The sequence below is a fragment of the Marmota flaviventris genome, chromosome 1, assembly GCF_047511675.1.
Source record: "Marmota flaviventris isolate mMarFla1 chromosome 1, mMarFla1.hap1, whole genome shotgun sequence".
NCBI classification, from domain to species: Eukaryota; Metazoa; Chordata; class Mammalia; order Rodentia; family Sciuridae; genus Marmota; species Marmota flaviventris.
The window spans coordinates 31675090-31700504 of NC_092498.1; the positions used below are offsets into that span (position 1 = coordinate 31675090).

General features: G+C 36.7%; 1 long non-coding RNA gene across 1 annotated transcript in view; it reads right to left on the reverse strand.

Moving 5' to 3' along the window:
* The window catches only part of LOC139705783 (uncharacterized), a 37707-nt gene extending 17914 nt beyond the window's left edge, over positions 1–19793 (reverse strand). The window contains exon 1 of the long non-coding RNA XR_011707606.1: positions 19685–19793. This is a non-coding gene — a long non-coding RNA (uncharacterized lncRNA). The remainder of the gene's footprint in view (positions 1–19684) is intronic.
* Positions 19794–25415: the final 5622 nt, after the last annotated feature.

Consider the following 25415-nt stretch of genomic DNA (forward strand, 5'->3'; position numbering starts at 1 on the left):
AAAACTTGGGTTTTCTATAATCAAGGTAACCACAGGTTTTAGCTTGTCACATCTTAATCTTGGACCCAGTCTATGACAGTTGTTGTAAATGATTTACTTTACAGAGTTAGTTTGAGAATTAATGGACCTGATTCCCTGGACTGTGGAATAGAGATCTTTAAATTTGAAAAAATACTCATGTCTTAGCACTCATTGCTACTTAAATCTAGCAGCTTCAAACTCCTCTTGGAAGTCATTGGAGTATACGTATATAAAATCTAATGAACTCTGATACTGTACAGGAAAGGAAGAAAGGGAGTTGGTCTTAATGTTTTATGATGTGAAACCTATACATGTCTCAGTTTAAGAGGAGGCCTTTTAATTTATATTAAGGACTTTAGAAACAATCTGAAAACTCTGATATTGATACAGTTCACTGTTATTTAAGAACAGGTCAAAGACCACTGTTGCTAAATATTCATTTTTTTATTACAGAAGTATGTTTGAGGGAAGAACATCACAATATGAATGACATGTTTTAATTGCTAATATGCAGATTCGCCTTTTCTCTGTTTTGTTTTTATACATCTTCAAAAGATTGTACACAATTGTATTTTCTGCTAATTGACATTTACATTAATTATTTGAATGTAAAAGCAAACATGAGATAGAATAAATTAATATTTATGACTATTTAGAGTTTTCAGTCTTGGGTGGAGAGTAATTTGGAAATTTAAAGACCATTCATTTTAGGGGCTGGGATAGTGGCTCAATGATAGAGCCACTGGGATAGTGGGTTCAATCCTCAGCACCACATAAATGTATATTAAAAAAAAGATATTGTGTCCACCTAAAAATAAAAAATAAATATTCTTTTTTAAAAAGACCGTTCATTTCAATTTGATTTGACAAATAAATCAAAGGCCTGCAAACAATTTTATAGACAAGTTCAACCCGTATTTTTCCTGCATTCTAAGAACAGGCAGTTAAAACAAACAGTAGTGACATTTATCAAATGCAACTTAATTTAATTCTGGATTAAGTGCTTGATAATAGGCAGGCTAATGAGTGAATAATTAGAGAAAAACTGGGACATTTTCTCCCTTCTGTAACATTTCATGGAAGGAGACACAGTGGCTTAAGTGAAGGAAAACAACTTGTAAAATACTAAACTAGCAGGAAGAAATTTCATTTATTGGGTATAGATTGGCAGACCAAGGAGTTATTGATCAAATTTATGTAAGAACAGAAAGAACATACTAGTTAATGGGGTACACTGTCTTTAGTAAAAAAAACCTTTGCCCTTTTTCAGCTATTGTAGGTAACAGACTCTCAAATTCAGTGACTTAAAACAATACATTTATTACAGCTTATCAGTCTACCAGTCAAATTATCTGGGCCTGGTTCTGTTAATCTTGGCTGGTTTTACTCATCTGAAGTCAGCTGGTAGATCAGCTGGGGCCTGGCAGGTAAGTTGGGTTTTGTCTAGAAGTTAATTGGAGCAAAGTGGATGTCTTTCATTCTTCACTAGTTCTTATGAGATGACAAGCTTCTCAGAAAAAGAGATTAGAAGTATTTAAAAAAGGCTTTAAGGTCTGAGAGTAGAACCAGTACAACTTTACTTCCACTGCATTCAGTTGAAAAAGCAAGACAACAATCCAACCCAGATTAAAGGAAGGAAAATGGATGCCTCTCTTGAGAAGTTGCAAAGTCATGGAGAGAAGCATGGTTACAAGGAAAGGTAGAAAACTGGGGTCATTTTGCAATCAATCGGCCTTATTAGGTAAGGATCTTTGTCTCAGCCCTGGGCTGTAGGAGCTAGTCAGAATGACAGAGGAATGTGTTGGACAAGGAACTCTACTTGGAGTTTGATGGATTAAGGTTTGATGCTGAAGGCAAAACACAGAATGGTCAGGGCATACAGACAAGTAATTGAAATTGGTGGGAGGAGAAGATTTGAATGTTGTTGAGACAGAAGCATCAGTAAGAGTGAGAGGGGTCTGGCAAAATCTAATTTTATCTATGAGAAAATGAGTAACCTTTTAAAAATTTATTAAGTCAATTGATAGAAATATCAATTTCTGGGAAATAGAAGACTACAGGATCTGATGTCCCTTATACCTGTTAGATATACAAAAAAACCCTGGCAACGTGGTCACCTCTTCACACAGAGGGACTCGTTTTCAAAAGAGCCAATTTCAGTGGATCCCCAAGCTTTTATTTTTGTTCCTAACACAGGACACAGTGAGAGTAAAAGTTACAGTATACCAATCCTCCCAATATTTCAAAAACTGGTATACCCTGGCCTTCCACCTCAGTAGCTCAATCTCTGGGGCAGCTTGCATTTCTTTCTAGTCTTTTCCTCATATTCAGCAGAAGATGACAGAGATGAGAGAGATGCCCAGAGAACTTGAGTTTGCTATTTATCTCCTCTCCACTTAATATATTTGCTTCTGTTTCAGTTTTCCTGACTACCCTGTTTGGATCTGGACTTTAGAGCAGCTCCTACAAATATTTGTGTGTTGGAAGGTTTTGTCCCCCTCCATGGTTCAATATAATTCTCTTGTTAAGATTAACTCTTTCTTCTAAATCCTGAACAGGATTTCCTGCTTTGTTTTACCATGCCACACAATTCCTCACATTTTGCCACATTTGAAAGGTACAGGTTGTCTGACGGAGTTTGCTAATACTTTTTGATTAATGAGTAATACAGCCACAGGTTTTGGGACACACAAATCATGGACTTAAAGCATTACACAGCTGGTGCCTTATTGACTAGGTAGCTGGCTCTGGAAATACAAGATTCTTCTATCCTTTTTAAAAGGTCATTTTCCAAAACAATATTATAGACCTCCCTTTTGAAAAATTTACTTCTTTACCTGAAACTGAAACTTACCACATTATCATGCATTTTTATAAACCCAAAAGTGAGCATAAGGTTTTGCATTTGTCAAATATTGGAAAGGAAGTAAGGTAATATTATAAATGTATTTCCCTGAAGTCATAAATCATAACAGTACACTAGATCAGAGGTTACCAAACTTTTTCTGTGGAGGGCCAGATAGTAAATATTTTAGCCTTTGCAAGCCTACTATCTCTGACATAGCTATTTTAATATGAAAGCAGCCCAACAATAAAATAAATAAACCAATAAATGTAGCTGTGCTCCAATAAAATCACTTTTTATAAAAACAAGCAGCTGCTGGACTTGGTCCACAGCCATAGTCCCTTGACCCCTCTTCTAGATGAATGTTTTTCAAACTACATGTTAGAAACCATTAGTCATTGATTTAGTGGAACGTAACTAATATTTTTAATAAGATCAAATAAAATCAACCAAAAATATTAGCATATATCCCATAGAGTAAAAAGGTATTTGTCTTATGAAACATGTATTTGTTTGTGTTCTAGTTAATATGTAAAATTTATTTATTTTTGTAGGTTCCAGTCAATAAAAGTTTGAAGGCTACTGGACAGGTGTGATAATGTTGAAAACTGAGCTTTTGATAGTGTCTGTAGTAATGAATTTAACCTTGACCAAAGAAAGGGTCTTTATCTGTTACCTCCAGGAGGTACTCTCTCAGCTTTTTGAATGTCCTATCTGAGAGGGATTTTCTTTACCTACAAGGGTTGGGCCATGCCAGAAAGTCTTTTTTTTTTTTTTTTTTTTTTTTTTAACCCAGGGGTGATTAACCACTGAGCCATATCCCCAGCGCTTTTTAAAAATATTTTATTTAGAGACAGGGTCTTGCTGAGTTGCTTAGAGCCACTCTAATTTGTTGAAGCTGGCTCAGCAACTTGTGATCCCCCGCCTCAGCCTCCAAAGCTGCTAGGATTACAGGTATGTGCCACTGCACCTGGCCAGAAAGTCTAATGTGCACTAGGAGTATCAACTGGATACTTGAGAGACTGAGGCCAGTGGACCATGGAGCTCTAGTAAGGACTCTGATACCAAGGATTGGGTGCACTTCCTGGTTAGCTGTATTCCATGTGTAATGTCACACTTTGTTTCCAAGGGAGCTGTTCACACCTCCTCTGGGAGAGCATAATTAGAAGCTCCATGCTCAAACACTTTTTGGAGTTTACCCCAAGAATCTCTTCCCTTCACTAAGTTTGATCTGTATTCTTTAGCTTGAATAATCTGTGAGAATAGAGCTTTGGGTGAGTTCTGTGGGTTCTCCTGGTATATTTGTGACTCTGAGGGTGGTCCTGGGGAGTGCTTGAAGCTGTAATTGGTATCAGAAGTGAAGTCAGTCTCATGGACTGCACACCCCTTAACTTCTAAGACAGATGAGGAAACCACGAGAGAGTGACCTTTTTAAAAGTGGAGCAGCAAACTGGTGGCAAAGTCACAATGAGACAAGTCTGACATCTTCATATTTAAAGTCTCCTTCCCTCTGTGCTGCTTCCTGATGCTTGCCAACGTTTGATGAGTGTATCAAGTATTGTGCTTAGGGATTTGTTCTCATTATTTTAGCCTCACAAGAACTTTATATGATAGGTGCTAGGATTATTCCTTTTGACAAAACTGAAGTTTGGAGAGCTTAGGAAAATTTCTCTGGGAACAGGTTTTAAATGATGGAAGAAGTATTCAAAGCTAGGGATTCTGATTCAAACTCAATTCTTAGATTTTTACTGCTTAATATTATTTCCTTGGATATATTGTACACTGCATTCTCTACAGAAACATGGTTTAACTTCTTTCACTTGAAACCAGCAGGTTACTTCATACAAGGAACAGCATTAGATACACCTTTTGCATTCCCCTTAGTACACAGAATAGTTAACCTTTCTTAAAGAGAGACTGACTCAACAAGTGGGGAAGAAAGATACAGAGAGTATAGGCTTAGAATCCCATGTATTTTCTTGATCTCCATTATTGTTGACAACTTTGTTTTCTTCCTCTCCAATTTTTGTTCTCTCTCTCCTCTTCCTTCTCCTCCCTCTTCTGCTTTTTTCTCTCCCTCTCTCTTACTTTCTCTTCTTCTCATTCTTTATATCCTAGTATTGTAGTGTTATGGCGGGGTGTGATGTGGCCCCTAAAAGGTCACGTGTGAGACAATGCAAGAAGGTTTGGAGGAGAAATGATTGGGTTATACCCTTAACCTAATCAGTGAATTGATCCCTGATGGGATTAACTGGGTGGTTACTGGAGGCAGGTGGGTGTGGCTGGAAGAAGTAGTTCATTGTGGACATAGCTATGGGGTATATATTTTGTATCTGGAGAGTGGAGTCTCTCTCTCTCTCTCTCTCTCTCTCTCTCTCTCTCTCTCTCTCTCTTCCCTTACTGATCATCATGTGAGCCGCTTCCCTTTTCCACACTCTTCCACCATAATATCCTGCCTCACCTCTAGTGTGGAGGAAAGGAGATAGCCACTTATGGACTGAGACCTTTGAAACCATGAGCCCCCAAATAAACCTTTCCTCCTTTACAGTTAGTTCTGGTCATGTCTCAGTCACAGCAGCGAAAAAGCTGACTAAAACATGTGGTCACCAAAATCTGATTAGGCTGATCTCAACCTTATTATCTCCTAAAAATTGAGTTAACTGAAAATTTCTGCTAATGGTTGTTTGGTTGGGTTTTGCTTAAGCAGACTTTCACTATCGTGATTTTTTCATTTGTTTTTCTTTTTCTTTCTTTCTTTCTTTTTTTTTTTTTTTTTTTTTTTTTGGTACAGCAAAATTTTTTTATTCCTTCAGATGATTAGGGTAAAAAATATCCAGAAGATGAAATATAGGATTAAAATAAAAGTGAAAAAATAAGTGAAGAATAATTCTTGTGTCATTTATCATTTACTTAACTCTTAAAGGTGTTTCTTAGCTGCACAGATCATAGTTTACACTGTTTACATTTTCCACAGGAAAATCCTTTTGGACATAAAACCCCTATTTCCTTTTTTTTTTTTTTTCCAGTTGTAACTCCACATTGCAGAGAAGACTCACCCATGTAGTCACACAGGGAAGAAGACACACCTTGTCTTGCTCCTCATTTATTTTATATTGCAGTAAATCTGGATTCTAAAGGGGATGAATAAACCAACAAGTGATAGGCAAAGCTTAATACTAATTGTGACTTCTGTGAGTGTGATGTTTTGATGTTTCCTATGCATAGCGGCATTATTTTATTTAATGCTGAGAAGTAGGCAGAGTAAGAATTATAACCCCCTCACTTATTTTCATCCTGGAAATGAAAAAATTAAGCAATAATTTATGGGTTGTTTTTTTTTTTTTTTTCCCACTGCCATACAGTTAGCCATGAGTTCTAACTTTAAATAGAGTTATTTTCCCACCAGTGTCTTTACTCTGTTTAAATACATATCTTCATTTGGTGTGTTGTGTTTTCAAACACACATTTTCTGTGAATTGCAAGTCCTTAACTCCTACTCTATATGGATATATTTGAGGGTTTTTTTTGGGGGGGAGGCAGGGGTGTCAGTGAACTTTCTGAAGTACAATTTACAATATTGTGTATATGTACTTCCACTCCCCAGCCATAAGACAATTCTCTTTGTTCATCTCAAAAATGTGCATGAGGCAATAATGGTCAGAATCTTTTACCTTCAGAGGGAGGTTGCCTGCACTGCTTTCCCATGCGGGCGGATGGCGTTGGGCCATTAGTGGAGACTGTTGGAGGCTGTGCGGTGTCAGCTCAGGGGCTCCTGACCCCCTCCCGCCGCACGGATGTCAGACTGACCATTAGGGTTTCCTTATCAATCATTTCCTTCCGTTAACCTTTCTATCATCACAATCAAAGAGGCTGCTGCTACTTCGTCTACTAGTTTTCCTCCTGGAATGAGGGGCTCCCTGCTGACCCCTCTGACCACCACCCTGTTAACATTCCCAGTTGGTTCCTTGCTTTTGTCCTCCCTCTCTTGGGATGCAGTCACCAGCTCACTGAGGGACCTCAACTCCACCCTTCATTTTCTGAGACGAAGAGCCTCTTCACACTGCCACCTTACAATTTCTCCATCTCCTTTATCTAAGTAGTTACAAGCCTCCTTTTGAACTTGAGTGTCAAAATACCACTATTCCCCTTCTTTCCTGAGTAGGCAGTCACTACTTAGTCTCTCCCATCTTCCCTTCCTCATTATCTGGGCCACCACTGCCTTACATATACTGTGCTATTAAGGTACTGAAATACTAACATTTTTGTTGGTATATTGCCAATTAAGGATATTAATCATTTTTATCTTTAAATTTTTAAATAATGCTGAGATTATTTAAGATATGAACAAAAGGACCAAATATTTTTATGTGACACTAATCTGTGGTGCTAACTAAGGGTAAAGACGGGGTTTTCCTGGGGGAACCTTGAGGGGTTTTCTGGGATGCAGATAATGTTCTGTGTTGGGTAGAGTCCCTGGCAATGTGTATTCACTTTGTGAAAGTTATTTGTGCCATATATTCTAATATGTGCACTTGTGATGTCACTTAGGAAGTATGCTGACTTCATTTTTTCCTTTAGTCATTTAAAAGCTGTTTTATTATTTTATTTTATTTTATTTTGGTTTTAAATCTAATTTCCATGGATAATAGTGAGTTCAACACCCTTTAATGTTTTTAGTCATTTGTAATTCCCCAAAGTCAGTTTGTGCTGCACTTCCTGTGGTCCTTGATAGGATCTTCTTAACTGTGGGAGGAGCAACAATAAAGAGGACAGGAGATTGTGTGCCCCAGGGGTTCTGGGAATACAAGAGAGTAATGAAGGGTGGGAGGTCATTGCCTTGTCTGGTTCCCACATGGTCTCTGTAGGCTGATTAATGATGCACTTCACTCTCATTCCCTTCTTCTGATAAGCCTCATAAATTGTCAGGGGCCTGACCCCTGGTGCTCCTGGATGATTTATTTAAGCCATGACTTTTTAAATTTTTTTTAAATCAATCATCAGAGCCAGAAGGCCAAAGGTATCACAGTTCTGGACCTTGACCTTCTTTCAGAGGAAATAGCACCTTGGGCAGAATATGGAATATGATAATTCATTTTCACTTTATGATAAATTATGAATTTAAATATCAAAATACCACTATTGTCCTTTTATTTCTGAGTGGCAGTCACTACTTAGACTCCTTCATCTTCCCTTCCTCTTTACCTCACCAGCACTGCCTTATTTTAAAATGTTTACATCTTAAGTATCTCAAACTTAGAAATTTTCTAAGCCTCCATTTCTCCCTCTCCTTTACATAAATCTTAGTATTTGTCCATACCACTCTCTAGTATTTCTACTTCTCCAAAATTTCCCCCATATTCTGACTTTCTTAGCCTCCACCACCCTGTATTAGGTGATCAACCATTTTAATGGCATACCTGTATCACTCCAAGGTCAGACCATATTAAATGGTCCTTTAGGATCCCTGAGACTGACTTCCCCACGGTCACCTCTTGCTCTGAATTCTACTCGAGGCATCCGTCCGGCATACTTGCATCTTATCTCTAGCTGCTATTCTCTGAATGTGTGTTTGTGTGCTCTCTAGCATGCACACGCCATAAGGATGGTTTAGCAATCCCCCTTCAGGCAATTGTCCTGTAGAAACACCAGCCATGTGTGAACAAATTGATATGCCAGGATATTCACTAAAGCATGTGTATAATACCAAAGTATCATAAGCATCAGCAATATTAGTTAATAGAACAATTATGTTCTTGCTGCTATTGTTTATTGAGTCATTTCCCCCAAACTGTCCTTGCAAAGCATTTGTACATATATCACTCATGGTACCTTTCACTCAGTTACATATTAGATAATGTAGTAAGAAAGGGATGGGTTTGACAAAGCATTGTATAGCCTCTCCACAGGAAAGTGAGTGCAACACCTTTCATTTTTGACCAGTTGCCTATTTCTTAGAGCATAGTTTTGTCATCATAGTTTTGAGTTTCATCTGCTTCCAGGACGTTCACTTGGTATGGAGAAAACTTGTGCTAACCAGTGCTGTGCTCTGGGATTCTTTTATTTCTCATTTGAAGGCTCCACTTCTCCATCACAATGCTTCTTTCATCTCTTCCAGAGCCCATCCCTTCTTGAGCCTGCCATCTTGCTGGCAAACGCCCATGCTACTACTCCGTAGAAACAGATCTGAGAGTATCAGATGAGCACTCTCCTACTTTTTCTTCCTACATGAGAATGGGTCATAAAACAAAAGGAGAAACTCCTTTTTCCTGTTTATTGTGAGTGCAACACCTTTCATTTTTGACCAGTTGCCTATTTCTTAGAGCATTGCCTGCATTATTTGTGTGTCTCCATCCCTTCCTTGAAATTCTGCAATCTGTTTCCATTCCCACGGCAACTTTCTTCCTGTGACACTCCAACCACCAACTCCAGTGCCTTGAAATTCTCATCCCATGGTTTTCTGTATCATTGCAGTAGGTTTCAGCTCAGAGCCCTTTTCTGCTTTGAGAGGAAGCCTTGCCTGCCATGCTTTTTTTTGCCCACCTCTGCCAAGTGGCACTTTACCAGCTTGTTAGGCATGACTCTTCCCAGAGCTCTTATCCTCAGGTACTCCATGACCCCTGTTCCTTACACTTCTTTCTTTACTTTTCTCCGAGGAATCTCACCACCCATCCACCCATCCAATAAAACATTTCCTTTTCCAGAAACCCTCAGTGGCTTTAATTTTTTTATCACCTCATAAAAGTACAAAGTACTCAGTTTGGCTTCGTGATTGTATACCACACATTTTGAATCTACCAGGTCAGATTTTCCTCCCATTGTTTTGTATATACCCATCCAGGGACTGTTAGTTGATAGCTGAGGAAGCCTTAAGCTTCTATGGCTCCAAGTCATTGCAACACTATTTACTCCATCTGAAATCCTGTCTTCTCTCCTACCTTTAGTCCTATTAAAGGGACCCTGAGGCTAGAATACAAAAACCATGAAAGGGCAAAGCAATCATTTTGGGGTTATTCTAAGAAACTTGCTTAGCAGCTAGACTTTCTTAATATATTATTTTCAAACACAATCATTTTTCATCTCTACCTTTTAAATGAGTTCCCCTTTTTTGTAAGAAAAACATAATTCTATTCTCTCTACAGAAGTGTTCTATGATCTTAGTAAACAATTTCATTCTTTTTGTGAACTAAGAATTTTAGAATGAATACCGCATATTCTATTTTTCGGTGAGAAAGGTTCAATGGTGTTAGAATCATGCTCCTCTCCCTTTTGTTCTGTGGTTTTGTTTCTATCTATTTAGATCACACACCTGGCCAGGGGCTAAGACACTGGACTCTGTTCCAGGGGAGGCTGGTGAGGCAGGCGCTCCATGACTGTCAGTGAAAGCGCGATCACACTGTTGACTGGTTTGGCTTAGACAGTAGGAAACATCTGGTCATTTTCTGATATTTATCAAGACAGAATTGTGTTTCCTTTGAAAACAGCTTCACATGAACAATGCATTGCATAACAGCAGAGGAATTTTATAACACAAAGAGAGAAAACAAGAACGTGACTATGAAATACAGAAATTAGTTTTGAAAATTTGATCAAACGTTTAATTATAATCTCAAAATAGATCAATGTTTATATTCCTAATAAATTTAATGTCTTACCAGGTCTTCTGCTTTTTTTTATCCTAGAGCTAATTTCTGTCTCCAGTGTACATTGAGACACGGAACCAACTGAAGAGGCCAACTGCCTCTCATCCACACCATCTTTTTTTCCTAGGGCCACTGACTGATATTTGTAATATTGATCATGGTAGCACCTTGTGGAAGATGTTCTGCATGGTGACCCCACTGACCTTGCTTCATCTGCAGATTTCTTCATGTGTAGGAATACCATCACTCTCCTCCCCACTATCCTCTTGGATTTCATCCCACTAAATATACACATAAATACAGATATAAATATAAAATAAAATATAAACATATCAATATATTCTGAAAGCTTTTTAATTTCTGAATAGTGTATTTCCTTCTTTGGAAAAGACTATCAGAAAATCGATCTGTGATAATGGTCCAGGTTTTGGTATATATTTTTTTGAATATAAAGTTCAAATATTTTAACAAGTCAGTCCCAAATGAACTTGAAAGGAAGTAAGGAATATAATATCTAAAACCAGATGATAGAAATGATTATAGTCTGATTTTTCTGCTTCAAAGTCCAAGTTCCAAAGTCCACATCTTTCAACTAAGCAATCTTAAAGTAAGGTAGCTTTGTCTGACTTTTCTATTTTCACATAAACCTGTGATGGATATCTAAATGCTGCTTTGCTTCCAACCTGTGTATCAGAAAATTGGACTAAATAACTTATAGTTATGGTTCCAGAGTTAGCAAATATATCAACCTGTTATGCTTGGCCCAAAGCAGACATTGCTAATCAATCTCAGGGTGCTCTCCCCCTGAGCTAGAATGGGCTTCATAATCCTTTCCAATAGCACTGCAGGTTTCCTAATCAATTGAAGTTGACATGACATACGGAATCTATTTGCTTTCCCAGGTTTAGACTTTTCTGAATATAACAAATACAGCAATCATTTGGGCAAAACTTATCATTAGTCACCTTCCAAAAGGAAAGTTGAAAAACTCCTGGCAGCTCCTCTTTTGTGTCAAACACATGGCTATTGGGGAGGGAATAACTGCATGTAGTCTGATTCCTCCCTTATCTTTCTTTCCCAACAGTGCCTGAAAACAGTATCTCAACTAGTTTGAATAGTCTTCTGAGTATATCCTCCCAGGTCATCACAACTGATCTATTTGCAACCATTATGTAAGCTTCCACCTCCTAGGACATAGTGTCCTTCCTCTTTTTTCTAACTTATCTTCTCCTGTTCCTCTGATTCCTGTAGTTTCTTCATCCTCCCAAACATCTTTCACATAGTCACTTCTTTCCCACATTATGTCTCCTTTCTCTAGGAATTTCTATCTTCACTGTGCAAATTTCTTGTCAGTTTTCCCTTAACCTTAAATGACAAAATCACGAATTTTTCCCACCTCTATTCCCAACTAAAACCCGCCTGTTATATAACTCTTCTTTTTTTTTTTTCCCACTTTAACCACAATATTTCTTAAAAGATTGGGCTTTTTCATCAATCTCTCCTTAATTCTTCACAAAGATTTTGAAAACCCTCAGAACGTGCCAAATGCTTTGCCTTGGCCTCTCAGAGGCATTCTTGACAGGCTCCTTTTCCTTGGCTTATCTGGCCCTGTACAAATTAAATGTCTCCTTTGCTTGTTCTCTTTTTGTTTTCTTCTCTAATAGTTTGTATGCCTCCTGGGGTTTTATAGTTGACCTTTTCTTCCCCTTCTCAACAGCCTTCTTTGGAAAACTCAGCTTAAAAATTCTAGCTATCATCTATTTATGACTTTCAAATTAATGTGAGCACCATAGGTTTCTCTCCTTGATGCTACTTTTGCATTTTAAATTCCCTTTCTAAACATTAAATTGTAATTCTCTCTCTTTTTTTTTAGTTACTTTCAAACTTAAAGAGACTTTTTAGTCTGAATTCTTATCTGCAGCATATCATGCACACCAAATTTAGTTGCTGTCTTTCAGTATGTTTTCTGGGACTAATTCTTCCTTCCAGTTCTCATTGTCTTCTTGATTAAAGCCTTTATCACCCCAAAACAGAAAGCTTAAAATAGTTACATCCAACTCTGTGCTCTATTCTCTATAGTCTCTTTTCATGAAACCATCTTAAATAAGGTCCCAAGGTTTGTCAGCTTCAAACAACTGTTTTAAAATCATATGTCTCTTTCCCTTGTTGAAAACCATATAGGATTACTATTACTTCTTTTTTACTTTATTTTATTATTTTATTTAGGTAGTGCTGAGGATGGAACCCAATGCTTTATATATGCTAGGTAAGTGCTCTACCAGTGAGCCATAACCCCAGCCCACTATTACCTCTTGAGTGGGGAATTTGGTTCCTTATATGACAGCCAAATTCCTCCTCGAGCCAGGGTCTGTATCTATTTTCCAAGCTGGTGCTCATGTCAACCAGGTTACTGACTCCAAATTTCACCTTGATCTCTTTTCTTACAAGTTGGAGCATTTGCTTTGCCACTTTCAATTTCTGAATAATTTTCTCTACTTCTATACTCCAACTTTTAAGATTCTACTTAACTTTTAATATTCAAACCTAACATTGTTGTGGGAGTTATCTCCAGCATTCTCCTTGAACTAGATGTGTAGCTAGGTCCAGGGAAGCTACTGACCAAAAAATCAAAAGAGGGAGGCCATTGAGGGATACCTTGGAAGATGCATAATATTTATGCCCAGTGGAGTCAAGGGTGCTAGATAGAGCCGTGGAATTGCTTAGGGAGAGATATAGAAGTGAATAGAAGAGAACCTGGGCCAAAAATCACCTCATTGGAGAAAGGCCCATAATCACCTTGTGAACAGAAGACAGAATGCAGAGAGCACCAAGAAGTTGTGGCCAAATAAAGGAGGAAAACCAGCAGACTCTGATACAACACAAGACAAAATAAAACAGTTTTTGTAGAGATAGAAATTAAATCAGATGAAAACAAACAAACAAACAACAGAAAAGCCATGGTATTTGCTGACATGGAGGTCACCAGGAAACATGATGAGAGACCTTTTGATGAAGTGGTAAAGGTTCAGCAAAGAGTAGAGTATTGGCCAGAGATAAGGAGATGAAGAAATGGAGACAGCAAAATATGTTTCTGAGAAGTGGGTCACAGAGTGAAGAGAAGTGAAGGTTCAACCTCTTCCTTGAGAGGTTGAGATGGCTGAATAGTCACCCAAAATATCTAGGTTTGAAGGGAAATTTAGAAAATACTGCAGAAGGAAAAAAAAATATTTGTGTAATGTTCCTGGGAAGATGGGAGAGTATTGGCTGAGAAGTTCATCTGGGCTATTTAGCATTAGCAAGAATGGGGGCCATCACCTCCCTTGCAAAAATGAAAAGTAAAGATCAGGAAGGAGAGAGGGAGTGTGCTTTTGGTAAGTTTGAGCTCATAATTTACAGGTTGGTTGGAGAAATGTCCAACAGGTGGAATCTATTTATACTTTAAGGGAGAAGACAATGTCAACTGCTGACACCAAGGAGGAAGTGGGAAGTAGCAGGGATAAAGATTCAGGAGAATGTAAAAGTTTTGAAACAGTCACTGCAGAGTAACATGATTGATTATAGACAGAACAATATGTAAAAAAGAAAAACAAATTGGAATGCCAGCAAAGAATGCAAGCAAGAGGAGAATCATTAAGTGAGTTTATTCAGGACTTGTGTTTTGCAAGTCCAGTGTGATAAAAGTCTGAGGCCATTTAGGATGTGGCTAAGAGTGTTATTGGACTGTTGGATAGTGGGAAAATGATCTGTTAAGGGGAAAGTGAAGGACAAAAATAAGAGAAAAGAAAGAAAAAACCAAAGAGTTGTAAATGGATGGATGGTCCTGATGAGATTCAAGATCTGTCTCAGTGCTGTATCTGATTACCCTGGGTAGAGGCTCATTCTATCTAGCCTCACCTGTCACTTATTTGAATGCTCAACATTCTGATATCATCCACCAAATATTGCCCTATGTCCTAGCTTTCTTATGGGTCAGTCACACAGTATGCATATCCATACACTTAACCTCATTTGTGGTGAGTAACAAATATCTATTAAATGAACTAATAGGAAAGAAAAGAAGAGGGTTTTTCTAAAAGTAAGGACAACACATTTTAGTTTTGTTTCTTCACAGGTGGATTGTTGTCTGCACATATCTTATGGATTCCCATTTCCATTTCTTATAACTTAAAAGTTAGTGGAAGGTATTTTAGTCTTTTATTGATCAAAAAATCGAAACATTAGATTAGGCCACTCAAACTAGAAGAATAAATATTGTGTTTGTTCATTAAGCATACATGTCTGCTTTCTTTCTGTTCACAGCATGAGGCAGAAAATTGTGGAATTTTACAGTAATTACAATTCAATACAGAGGGCCAGTGGAAGAGTGAGTCACCCACTTGTCTGGACTGAAAGAGACAATTATTTATGTGGCTGTGCCCTGCGGCTGAGCCTACAGCTGGCAATGAATGGTGGCAAACTTCTGCTTTTCCAATTTCTTTTTAGTTTCCTTCTTTACAATAAAGACCATCGCATGCAAAAGGTTAGAACTACATTGAAAATTACTGTTCAGATAATGGTTTTTTGCGTTTATTGCAGTTAGCATGAATGCTATTCCTATTACACCAATAATCGGTATCTTATTAATTATTATCTCGATTATTACTCTGCTAAAATGAATATGAATTTTCCATTATAGCTCTGAATCTGTAAAGAATATAAGCAAATTGACTTATTTCTGCATTTTCTTTATTATAATTATATTGATTTCTTTCAGTGCAGTGTGCCTTCCTTAACTTAATCTTATTTTATCCTTTTCTTCTTTAGGGAGATTTCATGCAGTGTCAAAAACAAAGTAAAAAATAAAATGTTTAAAAAAATGAAAGAAACAACGGTGAGCCAGGATTGTAAAGTGTTATTTCAATGACTGTACTGAACTGGTATCTGCTATTTTTTTTTTTTTTTGACTGAATTGAGTGAATTTTTTACTTGCCCTTATCAAACAGCAGATCTCCTCTACTGAACACATCAAAGTTTGCATAGAAGAAACTAATGGCCTAACTAACTACATTGTGTCCTCTGAGTGGGACTTCGGTCTCCCCCCTCTTTTTTTTTTTTCCTGGTAGGAAGACTGATTATTCACCATAGGACTTGTAGTCATCACTGTCATCCCAACTGCTGTCATGTCCATACCTTGGCCACACAGCCTTCTCTAGCAGGTGATGCTGAGTACCTCCTTTCATAAGGTACTATTTAAGGCCTCATGACAAATGTGAATTGACACATAATCTCTTAGGGGCAAAATTTCCCTCATTGCTCTCTTACTCTAATAAAGAGTTACTGTCCTGTGATACAGAAAGGAATGGGGAAGCCAGCATGGTGGCACAGGCCTGTAATCCCAGCAGCTAGGGGAGCTGAGACAGGAGGATTGTGAGTTCAAAGCCAGCCTCAGAAAAAGCATGGAACTAAGTGACTCAGTGAGACCCTGTCTTTAAATAAAATACAAAATAGAGCTGAGGATGTGGCTCAGTGGTCTAGTGCCCCCGAGTTCAATCCCCGATACCCACCCTCCTCACTGAACAAATGAGGAAAAACACTAGATTCAGAGTGGTCCAGGTTTAAATAATGGTTGTGTGGTTTGTTTGCTTAATTCTGAATGGATTATTTTGCCTTTTTAAAGGCTTTGTTTCCTCATCTAAGTATCAAGTTTTTTTTTTTTTTTTTTTTTTTCCTTCTGATGAGAGGACTAAAGTTCAGAACTTGAAACACAGAGTTAGGAACAATTCATAACTCTCAAGACAGATTTTTTTTTTAAGGAAAAATTATCCTCATCCCTCAGAAACCTGAGGAGAAGTAGAGAAATGCTTCTGTTCTTCTCTAAATGGGTTTCTGTATTTTAAGGGCTTAATGGGAATCAACGCTGAGATACTAAGACCCAATTGAAACTACCGAGTCACCACCTAAATGTATGCTACACATAAGGACCAAGTCTCATCAGACACATAAAGAAGGAAACGATAAAGAGGGCCTGAAGTGGAGAACACATCAAATACCAAAAAATGGTCACCAAAAAACGGTCACACAATCACAAATGTGTATTTCTGCTGAAAATATTTCCAATCTATGAAAGTAGGAAGATGACAACTATTTTTTAGAGAGGAAGAAAATATTGAGAGCAATTAAAAAATAATTTTATGCCAGGCACAGTGGTACACACTTGTAATCCTAGTGATTTGGGAGGCTTAGACAGGAGGATTGCAACTTCAAAGCCAGCCTCAGAGACTTAGTGAGACTATCAGAAACTTAGCAAGATCCTGTCTCAAAAATTAAAAGGGTTATGGATGTGGCTCAGTGGTTAAGCACCCCTGGGTTCAATCCCTGGTAGTAGTAGTAGTAGTAATACTAACACTACTACTACTACTAATAATAATTTTGTGTCTAAAGTTTTCTCTTAAAGTATTCAGATTCCATGGAATTTCAAAACCAAATATAAAAAGAATTTTCTTTCAACAAATGAAAGTATTCAAAAAATTTATTGAACATATTTTTATCAGAATCCAAAATAGTTACTTTATATCATGTCATAAATTTTTAGAACAGATAGTTTCTTGTAGCATTAATGATGAGACCAAAATGTACACTTTTTTTTCAAATCTTTTTGTAGTTCTTACTTTATGCATGTTCTCATCTAAGAACTCTATGTATAACATTTCATAATTAAGTGGGAGTTAGCTCTTGGTTTTTCATAGAAAATTTCAATCAAAATTAGGATTTTCTCTTTTACTCTTACATTAGTGGTAACTTTCTTAGCATTAATGAGTGTTAATTTTTGTCAAATGCTTTATCTGTATCCACTAAATGGATCATGTAATATTTCTCATTAATTTTCTTATCTTGAATTGGATGGTTGAGGAATTTTTCTCTTATCAGCATTTTCATAATAAGCTTCACTTGTTCATAATACATTGTCTTTTTCTGTAGTGTTAGATTGAATCAAATAATTTAAATATCATATATATAAATATTATATATAATATATATTAGTTGGATATATTTGCAAATTATATCCAACTAATTTAAATATTATATATATATATATATATATATATATATATATATATATATATATATGGAGAGAGAAAGAGAGATCATGGGAACATTGGTCTCTAGTGTTCTTTTCTTATAGTATCTCTCAGGTTGCTATCAGGGTTATGTGAGCCTCCTCAAATGAGTTCAAAAGTATTCCACTCTCCTTTATTTTCTGAAAACATTTGTGCAATATTTCTACTAATTCATTCTGAACATATATTAGAATTCATGAGTAGAGGTATCTGGGTCTGGTGACATTTTTGCTTTTGATGCTAAATTCCATTTAAAAATATGTTGATCCTTTAGTTTTAGAGTCACCTGGCAGACTTGTTCAAACACAAACTTTTAAGCCCCTTTCCAGGATTCTGTAGATCTAGAGTGGGCACCAGAATTTTCATGTCAATTATTAAGTTCCCAGAAGCTGCTGGTATTTATTTCCAGTCATACTTTGAGAGCTATGGCTTGAATAGATCAAGGATTATTGATATGATGGTGTTACCAATACCTAGTAACATTTATTTTAATTTCCTACTCTGATTATTTTAACATCTGTTCCATGCCTGGTTTTATTCTATTGACTGTTTTTATCTTCACACTATATTTTCTTACTTTGTCATGTACAGCATATTGTAATTTTTAATTGAATGCTGCTCATTGTGTATAGAATATCTGTAAGGTCTGGAGTGCTGGAGAAATGTCAGTTCTCTTCTTTCACCCTCTGATTTCAAGAAGCCTTATTTTGGACCCTCTCGACAGTCCTGCTCCTCCTCTCCAGCATAGACCATCACACTGTCTTGTAGTTGATGCAATGCCCAGGCAGCAACAATACTTCTCTCTGTTCTCCCATTCTTTCCTCAGTCTTAGGGAAACACTCCCACATTCCAAAAGTGGAGACAAGGTGATCTTTCAGCCCTGAGTGGGATCTTTCATTTGCCATGGTGGTGATTTGTGTGGGCATTAATGTGCCTACCTTTCTTTACAGGAAAGGTCTAAAATAATATGAAGAAATGCATATATGCATAGAATTGTTTTTTAAAGCTGAGTGATTGCAATATAAAGAACTACACTCATGTGAACAGGTCACTTCCCTGATAGGAAGAATTTGAGAGGGGAAGAATTCTTCATTGTATATGGAGTGAGAAACATAAAGCAGAGAAGGACTGACTTCTCTGACATCTTTGCTATTTAAATAAGGTAAACACTAAAGTATCACCTAGGAGAGAATTTGGCAATTGGACGGAGAAGGGAAGGGCAAGATCTCATGGAAAGTATACTCTTGAAAGGGTGCAGGCTATTGTATTGGGCAAACTTTTTAATAAATTTATTATGTATGGGCTATGGCCAAGTTCTCAAACACAAACAGCATGAAGTGGAGAGATCAGAGATGATACTGTGCTTATATGTACTTTATGAGCTTTGAACTAAATGAACAAGGAGTTAGTTCCACATCCTAGAAAGGCAGTGTCAACTGTAGCAGCATATAACAAAGTATTTCTGATCAAAACTGACTCAGTAAGTTAAAAAATGCATTTGATTATTATTATGGATTTACATAAAAGTCATCCCCCATTGCTTTAATACTTATAACAACTGTGCAAACTCGGAGTTACTAAACACATTTAACATATTACAACAACAAAAAAATTAAAACTAATGTGTATCATCAAGTTACAGACTGTATCAAAGCATATATATATATATATATATATATATATATATATATATATATGGTTTAAAAAGTAAAACAAAGATTTTAAATCAAGACTAACGTCTCATGTATTTTGTTCCTTGCCAGCACTGCTTTTTGTGGGGGAAATGGGTACTTGGGATTGAACTCAGGGGTACTCAACCACTAAACCACATCCCCAACCCTATTTTGTATTTTATTTAGAGACAGGGTCTCACTGAGTTTCTTAGCACTTTGCTTTTGCTGAGGCTGGCTTTGAACTTGTGATCCTCCCGCCTCAGCCTCCAGAGCCTCTGGGATTACAGGCATTCGCCACTGCGCCTGGCTTTCAGCATAGATTCTTTGTAGTCATTAGATATCTTAGAATCAGGCATTTTCACTTTGTAGTGGATTTTATTTTTCAGTGTTTACATATCTTTTGCTTACCTTCATTGTGTTCCTTAGAATAGTTCCTTTTTCAAATTATATCCATCTTGCCTGCACAGGGGAGCAAAAGGAAAGAGAGAGCACTTCTCATGCTGTTCCTGCAGGGCACATCAAGTACTTAGGACTGCAGCCCAGGAGAGAGGCCTTCTGTAGCCAAGTCATTTATTACGTAAGATGTGCTCCCTGCAGAATGAATGGGACAAAAGAGATTACACTTCCCCTCCTAACTATAGCACGTGCATTGCAAAAACTCAGATAAAAAATGGTTGGAAAGGATAAAGTACAATTTAAGCATACCAGATATTACATTTTTAGTGCTGGTGACTATGGAAAGATCCATCTCAAAGAGCAAAATGGCATTTTCTACACAACACAAACTCCCTTAAAAACAAAATAAGATCATTACTATAGCAGAGAAAACCCAAACACTGTGCCCTGAATTCAGTTCAGGCCCTTGACGATGTACTTTAGGCTCTAGGTGAATAGAAATACTTTTATAGTGTAATATCTTAATATCCAGGTCCCAAAAAGAAAAGTAGAAAATTTCATTTATTGCTCCTAAACCGTTTTTCTTCCCTTTGGCAGGGTTGGGGATTGAACCCAGGGCCTTGTGCATACATGGCAAGCACTCTACCAACTGAGCTATATCCCCACCCCCAGTCTTAAACTTTTAATACACTTTAACCCTTTGTATAGTTATAGACTTCAGTCCAAAAAAAAAAAAGATTTATTTTGAAAGACTCGGTGTTCATCTCAATTTTACTGTTTGCTTGACACCTTATAATTTCCTTGAGACTTACACTTTTGGTTCTTCATTCAAATGAGTTTTGCCACTGCTCTCAGCTTACTGATAAGATAATTATGTATTCTGCATCTTAGTGTGCTTTCTGCTGATAAATTATATTATAATTGTCCCTGCCAGGGCTGCTTAAGTGCCCGGTAGCATTTTCATTACACAAGTCATTTTCCTCCTCAAGGGTTTGTAACTTTACCCTTCCAAAATCTTTTTTTGTTGTTGTTGTTGTTCTGTTACTAATAGAATATGCATATGGAGAAGGACAAAACCAAACACACCTAATATTTAGACAGAGTCTCAATGGAGTCTTTCTTTGATTAGAACTGTTGTTATAAAGGAAAGGAAGAAATTCCTCCTCCCCTAGTTAAAGAAAAGACAATGGTGATTTAGTGGACCATACCTGTTGTTAGTTTGAAAAACATGGTGAAAGGTGGAGTTCATTCTCTGCCTGCATGTTCTCTCTCTCTCACACACACAAATGTGAAATCATCCACCTGCTGTTGATTATTTTCACAATAGCTCAATAGAGTTACATAAAGGATAAAGAGAACTGGGGAGATGTTAAAGGATGGGCTGCTCATCAGAATAAGTTATATTATGGGCTGTCAGCATTGCACGATGAGAACATGACACAACTTCTGTTGAAAGCAAAATTGAGTGCACCCAGTGGAACACAGAGGGATAGATGCAGCGTCTGGTGAGATGTGAGATAATCATGGAAAATGACAGGTACATGTTTTCAGGAATTTCTGATTATTTTATGTAACACTGTGGCAAAAAGAGTCGGAGGTAGAGATTTTGCAGAAACATGGATGTGCTAATATTTTCAGGTAATATGAACCCTCAGGTTGTTCAAATATATACTCCCTTCAAATTCTTACTGCTGTTTCACTCATGTCATGCAATTATTCCTTGGCAACATAATACTATGATGTATCAGGGCAATTATGGAATTGGAAACTAGATAAACTTGTGTTTGATTCCTTATTTTTGCAGAAGTACTTCCTTCCTTAGAGTTTTAGTTTTCCTATGCAAAAAATTAATGTAGTATCTACAATACAGGGTTGCTATGACAATGACATGTCATATAAAGTACTTAATGAATCTCTAGTATTTAGCATATGTTTAATAAGTACTAGATCTCTTTGCATAAACAAAGTTGTAATTGGGGGAGCACTTCAGATTAAACCAATTATTTAATATTTCAAGATGGAAATATTTAATGCTGTTAGATAGAATTTTCAAGATTTTATTTAGCAAAGGGGTAGAAAAGCTATATTTTATGTGGTGTCTGCAACAGTTCTGGGCCTAGAAACAGAGTATGGGTATTGACTTCCTAAGCTTTCCTGGGACCAAGGCCACAAAGCATTTGATTTTACCTTTAGAGTACTGCAAATTATCAGATTGTCAGATTTGTATTAATTAAAATATTAAGAACCAAGATATGATATGTCAAGAGTTTTGTAATGTTTTGAACAACCAATAATAATAATAAAAAGAATAGCAGTAGATACAGTCAAGATCAAGGATCACCAACTCATAGGGGCACTTCTCAAATATCCCCACCCAAACCTCCCAAGGTCAGAGGCACTCAGCTCATCTTTTGGAGGGTTAGCCCAAAGGCCTTCAGCAAGTGAATGGCAGAAGTCATGTGCTTTATCTTGTGAAAAATTTTTATTCTCGTCTGTAAGAAGTTTGTACATTAACATACTTTGGAGAAAAGATAGCCTCTTCCACCAATGGTGCTGGGAGAACTGAAAACCCATATGCAGCAAAATGAAAATAAACCCCTGTCTCTCACCATGCACAAATTCAACTCAAAGTGGACCAAGGATCTATGAATTAGATCAGAAATCCTGCACCTAATAGAGGAAAAAGTAGGCCCAAATCTTCTTCATATCGGATTAGGCTCTGACTTCCTTAACAAGATTTCTAAAGTGCAAGAAATAAAATCAGAATTAATAAGTGGGATGGATTCAAACTAAAAAGTTTGTTCTCAGCAAAAGAAATAATCAATGAGGTAAAAAGAGAGCCTACATTTGGGGAACAAATTTTTGCCACACACACATCAGATAGAGCACTAATCTCCAGGATATATAAAGAACTCAAAACAAATAACCCAGTCAATAAATGGGCTAACAGACACTTCTCAGAAGAAGATATACATTCGATCAACAAATATATGAAAAAAATGTCAACATCTCTAGAAATTAGAGGAATGCAAATCAAAACTACTCTAAGATTTCATCTTACTCCTTTCAGAATGGCAGTTATCAAGAATTCATGCAACAATAAATGTTGGCAAGGATATGGGGGAAAAGGCACACTCATTCATTGCTGATGGGACTGCAAATTGGTGCAGCCAATCTGGAAAGCAGTATGGAGATTTCTTAGAAAACCTGGAATGAAATCACCATTTGACCCAGCTATCCCACTCCTTGGTCTATACCCAAAGGACTTAAAAATCAGCATACTATAATATGACGCAGCCACATCAATGTTTATAGCAGCTGAATTCACAAAAGCTAAACTATGAAAGCAACCTAGATGCCCTTTAATAGATGAATGGATGAATAAACTGTGATACATATACACAATTAAATATTACTCAGCAGTAAAAGAAAATAAAATTATGGCATTTTCAGGTAAATGTATGGAGTTGGAGAATATCATGCTAAATGAAGTAAGCCAATCCCAGAAAAACAAACGCCAAATGTTCTCTCTAATAAGTGGATGCTGATCCATAATGGGGGGGACATGGGAAAAATGGAGGAACTTTGATGGGGCAAGAGGGATGGCAGAGTAGGGAGTGGGTATGGGGGCAAGGAAAGATAATGAAATGAGATGGACATCATTGCCCTAGTTACATGCACGACTGCACATATGGAGTGTCGCTACATTGTGTACAACCATAGAAATGTAAAGTTGTGCTGCAATTGTGTACAATGAATCAAAATGCATTCTGCTGTCATACATGCCTAATTAAAATAAATAAAATAAAAGAAGTTCATATATTTCAAAAAAAAAAAAGAATCAAGATATATTTGAAAGTGATGATAATGATTGGGAGGTCAACAATACTATGATCAAAGAGTTCATAAGCTAATAAGAAGACAGATATGTTAGCAAACACAACACTATAAAAAATGCAGTGTTGAATGCTTGGTAGAAATCATGCTGACTTAAGGGCGATCAGCTATTGTTCAGGTAATCAAAAAAATTGGCAAAAGTTATGAGTCATTTGATATGATACATATGGTCTGTAAATGTTTTATTTAACTTTAAAACTTAGAAAAGGATATTCACTTGATGTAATGTCAAAATGTCTCCTTGGAGTTTGTAACTGCTTAATAAAGTGCCTGCTTCTTCATGTTTATTTCTCATAAATCACAACCATAATGCAATATCTAATTTCCAATCTATCTTTTTAAAAAGTTAAACAAGACTTTAGAGAATTGAAAAACAATTTGAATGATAAAGGAAGTTTTAGAAATTTTATTAATGCCTTGCCCACATGTAATTCAATTGTAGTTTATTAAGCAAATCATCTTTACAAAGTTATTTGTAAATTTATTTATTTTTGTTTTCAAAAAAGCAATAATATCCTTCCTTTAAAGCTGTTTTTTAAACATCATCTTAATTACATAGTGTTTAATCAGTCACACAATTAAAATAATAATATAACTGGTATAAATAAGTTTGAGAACAAACACAAACTGACTTGGTAAGTGCACAGATTCAATTTATGAGACAAATAGCTATAGGGACTTACTATCCATGTTGTCCAGCATGCCTTGGGTACTAGTTAACTTGAGCTATGAAGGAAATGGAGACTCTCAGTCATCCATATTTTAAATGGAGGATAGATATGATAGTTTCTACAATATTAGTAGTAGTATGAAGGTAGGATTTTGTAGTAATTGTGATGGTTAGACGCCCTTGGGTTGTATCTAGGTGTGATGGCTGTCTGCCACTTATGAACTATATAACCTCAGACAACTTGTTCTAAACCACAGTGCATGCTATTTTCAAGTGATTGCCAGTGCATTGTTTTAAAGAGGGAAGCACTTAAAACAAAGATTGGTACAAGCTCTGTTTTTCAAAAGTGTTAAGAATGAAGATGGAGATAATGATGAAATGTCAGAGAAGGACTGAGAAGATGCAGTCACAAGTTAATTTTATTCCTCATATCTTTGCTTTTTAAATTTTGTTTGGTAACAGTTGGTCATAATGGTGGTGTTAGCTTGAAAAAAATTTCTCTAGCAAACAAATATGTCCTTCAAGCTCCAGGCACTCACCGTCCTTAGGTTTCCTTAGGGACAAGAGTTGTCCTAAGGGACAGGATCAAGTATTTGAGAATACTAGCCTCCACTGGAAGGAATGGGAAATTTTGAATATCACAGGTAGAGCCCCAAGTCAAAGCTTCTTGGGGAGGAACTAGAGTGAATTCATAAATGCAACTCCCACTGATTGATATAATTTCCTTTTATGATAAAACACACCCTGTTTTGTATACAAGATAAATATAATAAAAGTTGTAATCTATAAACATGGTATCAAATATTTCAAAGTATTTGATTTTTCCCACTATGTGAGTTCACCAAAATAGTAAACTAGAATCTCTTTGTTTTTCAAATATTGGTGTGTGCAGGTCTCTCTTCTTGACCTCTTCTGACTTTGAATATCCTCAATAGAGAAAGAGATCTATTTTCACGACACCGACTCCAACGGAAACATGTCTTTGTCTCTTTTATGAATTCATGCCAATAGCACACAGGCACCTTGTATGTTCTAAATGCGTTAATGTAACTATTTTCATCTTGTGCTCCCCAGCATGTTCCTTGTCACATGTCAAATCAGATATCTATGAACCAAACTTGGCCCTTAAGTTTTCCTTACTTCTTAACAACCAAATGGTCTTCTCAGACTTGTTGA